Consider the following 5,809-nt stretch of genomic DNA (forward strand, 5'->3'; position numbering starts at 1 on the left):
AGGGAGGATTCCATCCTTTTCTATGTTTTGGAATACTTTGAGTAGGATCGGTATCACTTCTTCTCTGAATGTTTTATAGAATTCTCCAGTGAAACCATCTAGAAATTTGCATATTCTTATAAATTGTTTTCTCTTTCTCTTTCAAATTTAAAAGCATGATCAGGCTGCATTTAGACCTTGTTTCAGTGAATTTTGCCTGAGACTCTGACTTTTTGAGCTTCAAAGTCTTACTATGGCCAGCCCCCCGCCCCCAACTCATTTATTTTTGCTCCTATCTTATCAATTCTGTGCCCTTTTGGGATTCCTATTACAGGTCCCTTTAGCCACAGTTGAAAAATTTGAAAATCTCTGAAAACCAAAAATTTTCTGGTGACTGCAGCACTCATTTGGTAGAAACCCTTACCTGAAGTGGTATGAGACTATTTTGCATCTTTATTTATCCCCCTAGTGCTCTACTGAGAGCTCTGATGGCACAGTGCCTAAGGCATTTGACTGTTAACCAGAAGGCTGGTGGTTCAAACCCACCAGCCACTCCCTAGAAGAAAGGTTGGGCAATCTACTTCTGTAGTGACACCACCTCAGAAACCCAAGGAGGGGTCGCTATGAGTCAGATCCAACTCGATGGCAGTGTGTTGCACTGCATTGCGTAGTGCTTTACCACAGAGCTGCTATTTTGGATTCTAAGGTACCCTCAGAAACTGCTGGGGGTGTATGTAATATTCAGTGTAGGTGCCACATGATTTTTCTAAAATCCCCTAAATGCTGAATCCTGAAGCACTGCAAACACACTCGATTACTAATTGTAAGGTTGGAGGTTCAAGTCCACACAGAGGCTTAGACAAAAAAAAAAGTTTACTTCTGAAAAATCAGACATTGAAAACCTTGGGGAGCACAGGTCTACTCTCACATGCATGAGGTCACAATGAGTCTGAATTGATTCAGTGGCCACTGGTTTTTTGGAAACACATCTGATTCCAAGGATTTCAAAGGATTGTTGGCCTGTATGTGTAGCCCTGGTGACTTAATGCCTGAGGCATTTGACTGCTAACCAGAAGGCTGGTGGTTCAAACCCACCAGCCACTCCCCAGAAGGAAGGTTGGGCAATCTACTTCCGTAGTAATAACGCCTCAGAAACCCAAGGAGGGGGGATGGTTGGGACGAGGTTTGCTGGTCCAATAGAGCCTGATGGAACCACTGAGACTATGGCCCCTAGCTACCCTTCAGGTCTGGAATTGAGACCACACCTGTGGTTTCCAGCCAAGCAAAGTACAGGTATGTGAGTTGAACATTTACCTCAAGTGGACACATGCCCTTGAGAGAACAATCATGGGAGAAGGAAGGGCACCTTATGCACAGGGAGACAGCTTAGGGGGCAGGAGAGTATGGAGGGATGGACACTGGGAAGTGGTACCTTGGGGAGGAAATTGGAGGGGAGCTGTTGCATTGTGGTAAACTGTGGTCAATGACATGAGACAAAGTATATGTGAACTGCTGTATCGAGAGGGAATTTGCTCTGTAAATCTTCACCCAAATCTAAATAAAATAAAAATAAAAAAAAAAAAAAAAGAGTATGTGGTCAAAAAAAAAAAAGAAAAAGAAACCCAAGGAGAGGTCGCTATGAGTCGGATACGACTCAACAGTAGTGAGTAGAGATCTGGTGATCTACATCTGAAACATTAGCCATCATAAACCTTATGGAGCCCAATTCTGCTCTGATACACATGGGGTGGCCATGAGTCAATTCAATGGCAGTGAGTTTGTTTGTTTTGGTAGGTATAGCTTGCATCTCCTAAGTCCTCCATAGCACCCTTGCTTATGTAGCTTTTCACGTTTCTCCTCTGAGTTCCAGTGAATTTCTTTAAATTTGTCTTCTTCATTAAATTTCTTTTCTGCAGCTCTGCCTCCATGCAGATTTTAATTTGGTAGTTTGATGCCCTGTGAAAATCTTTTCGCATCTGTGGTGGTTATGTTTGTGTGTCAACTTGGCTGGGCCTAGTTGAGAGGCTGGGCAGCTGGTGGTAGTTATTCCCCATGATGAAACTGGCAATCAACTCCATGGTGGGATCTACCACAAGCAGCTGAGTAGCTGCTTTGAGTATGTGGTCTGCTTCCTGTATGTAAGAAGCAGCTTTGGAAATGGTCTCTAGCTTATGGCACGCTTGGGCTTTGCACATAGCCATGTCTTTGTTGAGCAGCCTGCCATGCTCTGCCAACCTTGAGGCTTACAATGGACTTGAATTAATGGCCTGCCATGTGGTTTGGTAACATCGGGACTGTGCCTTTTTACTTGTCAACCTTAGGTTTTTCAGCCTCAGCAGCCAGCAGCTGTCTGAGTGAAGAAAAGCCTCTAGCTCCAGTGGGCTGGGAGCGGGAGACAGAGCTGGGTCCAAGGTTGAGGGGCTTTCACCCAGCCCTCAGAGCCTGGCACTTGACCTTGGACTTAAAGCCTCCAAACTGTAAGAATAAATTCCTGCTTGTTAAGGCCATCCCATTTGTGGTATATTCTTGTCAGAGCAGCACTAGGTAACCAGAACAGCATCTCAGAGTGATTCCTCCTTATGACCTCTTGCTTTTTATCGGCACAATGTTCCCTTGAATGGCTATGTAAGAACATGAAACAGGTCTATTTGCGAAAATACTTTCAGATGCAAGAAACAGACACCCAGCTGGAAGTGGCTTAAGAAAAAACGGGACCTTATTGGGAGGACAGTGGGGAAAGTGACAAACTAAAGGCAGACTTTCAGGAGCTAGTAGGATGCTCCACTATGACAAATCTGTCCCTTGCCCCTCAGTGTGTCAAACTGAGGTGGCTTGGGTGTTGCTCTGATGCTGGAAGCCATGGCACCAGCATTTCAAATATCAGCAGGGTCACCCATGATGGACAAGTTTCAGTGGAGCTTCCAAACTAAGACTAGGAAGGCTCCTTTGTAAGTGGCCTAAGGTGATCTTGCAAAGCGGTTTGCTACTTACTTGACCCAGAAAACCCCACAAAATCATGCAGATCAAGAGGTTCAAATAGTCGCGTACATTTCAAGACCACCAATGAAACTGCCCAGGCCATCAAGGGTATGCATATCCAAAAAGCTACCAAATATTTAAAAGATGTCACTTTGCAGAGGCAATGTGTGACATTCTGACGTTACAACAGTGGAGCTGGTAGGTGTACCCAGGCTAAACAGTGGGGTTGGGCACAGGTTAGTGGCTCAAAAAGAGTGCTGAATTTTTGTTGCACACGCTTAAAAATGCAAGAAGTAATGCTGATCTTAAGGGTTTCGATGCAGATTCTCTGGTTATTGAGCATATGAAGGTAAACAAAGCCCCCAAGGTGCACCACCACACTGACAGAGCTCATGGTCAGATTGACCCATACATGAGCTCTCCCTGCCACATTGAGATGATCCTTACTGAAAAGGAACAAATCTTTCCTAAACCAGAAGAAACAGAAACTTATGGGTTGGGAGTAAATTCAGCATAAAACAAAATGCAAATAAAAGTTTAAAAAAAAAAAGGAAATAACAAAACAGACTAGGAAGAAGGACCTATTTTCAAAAAAATTGGCCAGTGAAAACCTTATGGACAGTGATGGGACATTGTCTGACATAGTGCTGGCAGATGAGCCCCTCACAACAATAGGAAGGCACCTTTCAACAACAGGCTCAAACACAGTAGTGACTGTGAGGACGGTGTAGGGCCGGGCCATGTTTTGTTCTGTTGTATGTAGGGTCGCTATGAGTCGGAATTGACTCAAAGCACCTAACGACAGGGTGCTCCGGGGACCACAGAGATTGGAACTAGGGGCTTGGTGCTGCCTGGTCATATTCTCAGTCTCTCTCCCTCCTTCTTGACTTCATTTTCTCCTACTGCAGTGGGGTTTTGTCGCTTGGTAAGAAACATTAACACTAGTAACACCAAATTCATATCCTTTCAGATCTGTAAACTGTAAGGCGATAGTTTCTCTCTCCTGGCTTCAGAGGGAAATTTCAGGAACAGACATATTTTTTTAAAAAATTGGCCTGGGTTTCATTCCCTGTCAGATCTGTGTTCACAGGATGAGGGCAGAAGAGATGGTGCTGGCGGTGGGGGGTTGCTGAACAGGTTCAAACAATAACACCCACTTCATAAAAACATCGCTTCAGTCTCCTTCAAATTGAAGAATTTCTCTTGATTCTCCAGGGTGGTCCACTTTTGATTTGTAGGATCTTTTTATAGGTACGGCGATGTTCCCCTTTGTGCTCATTTGGGGGGAAGCTCTGCCGGGTGGGTAGACTGCCTGATGCTAGGAGAGAAAGCCTTGCTACACAGACTTACTGCTTGTTGTGCCTGCTGGCCCCACCCCTCTAAGACCAGTGAGGAGAAAGATTCTGCCTGGGTCTCAATGCAACAATGTACTGCCATTGAGTTGGATCTGACTCATAAAATGTCTCCTTGGGTTTCCCAAGGTGGTATCACTAGAAAAGTAGATCGCCCAAACTTCCTTGAGAGGAGTGCCTGGAGGGTTTGAACTGCCAGCCTTCTGGTTAGCAGTCAAATGTCTTAGGCACTACGCCACCTGGCACCAATTCCAGAAGCATTTGAAGGGAACCTTTTAGAGTGTGTCTGTTAAATTTCTGTTTGCTACAAGCAACAAAAATTCCACTCCAATTGGCTTAAAAAAAAGATAGAGGATTTATTGGATTCCATAGCTGAGATGATAGGCTCAAGCATGTTGTTGTTATGTGCCGTTGAGTCAGACCAACTCATAGCAACCCCTTCTTGGGTTTCCGGGGCAGTATCACTACGGAAGTAGATTGCCCCATCTTCCTTCCGCGGAGTGGCTGGTGGGTTTGAACCACCAGCCTTCTGATTAGCAGTCAAGTGCCTTAGGCACTACGCTACCAGAGCTCCCAGGCTCAAGCATGGCAACGATCATGAGGATGCGCAGGACCAGTCAGTGTTTTGTTCTGTTGTACATAGTTGGAACTGACTTGATGGCACCTAACAACAACATAGCTTAAAAAGTCCATCCTCGGGGATGGGGGGTGATTGGATAGGGGGCAATCAGAGCTACAGCTCCGTTCTCAGTGATTTGCTAGGCTTGTCTTCTCCGTGAATCGCATTCTTATGCTAGTAGCAAGATAGCTGCCACCATTCTGGGCCTCACCTGACTATAGCCAGAAGAAGACAGACAGTCTCTTCCGGTGGCTATTACTTAAGCAAGCTTCCAGAAGCTTCTAGCAAATTTCTTCTCACATCTTATTGGCTCCAACTGGTTACCCACCCTTTTGTGAGCCCATTCCTGTGTCCAGAAAAATGCCATGTGTTCACTGTCTTAGGCCTGAGTTCCTGAACCAATCAATGGCAGGACTCTTACGACTCAGGCCAACTCTTGCAGAACAAGGCCAGTTCCTCCTGAAGCAGGTGCACTGAGTAAGGGAAGATGGAAATGTGAATAATATTTGGGATCCTGCTGCTGTTGTTGTTATGTGCCAGGAAGGAGGAAATGAGTGCTGAGCAACCTCTAATATCATAATGGAAAAGAGGTATACTCCTTCTTCTTCACTGCAACTGAAAATAGCCTGGGTTGATTTTATTAGTTCAGAGAAGCATCATATTCTCGGTTTCTCATCGACAGGGAATTGTTTCTTGAAGGAAATGTGTGATGTGAGGAAATATGTGAAGGAAATGTATATCTGTGAAATGTTTAAAAACACACACACACACACACACATACACACGATCAATTTAGCTGCCAAGGTTTAGAAGCAATTTTATTGCAGAGAAGACACAACAAAACCACAAAAAGAAAAAGGAAAAATTATGGAGGTGGGAT

The 5,809-nt window shown here is 44.7% G+C and overlaps 1 pseudogene; it reads left to right on the forward strand.

The window, feature by feature from the left end:
* LOC122149707 overlaps nt 1-3,475 on the forward strand; it is a 28,701-nt pseudogene extending 25,226 nt beyond the window's left edge.
* The last annotated feature ends 2,334 nt before the right edge of the window (nt 3,476-5,809 follow it).

Source organism: Orycteropus afer, unplaced genomic scaffold (genome assembly GCF_000298275.1).
Source record: "Orycteropus afer afer isolate SDZICR_OR568_19922 unplaced genomic scaffold, OryAfe1.0 scaffold00042, whole genome shotgun sequence".
In the NCBI taxonomy this organism is placed as follows: domain Eukaryota; kingdom Metazoa; phylum Chordata; class Mammalia; order Tubulidentata; family Orycteropodidae; genus Orycteropus; species Orycteropus afer.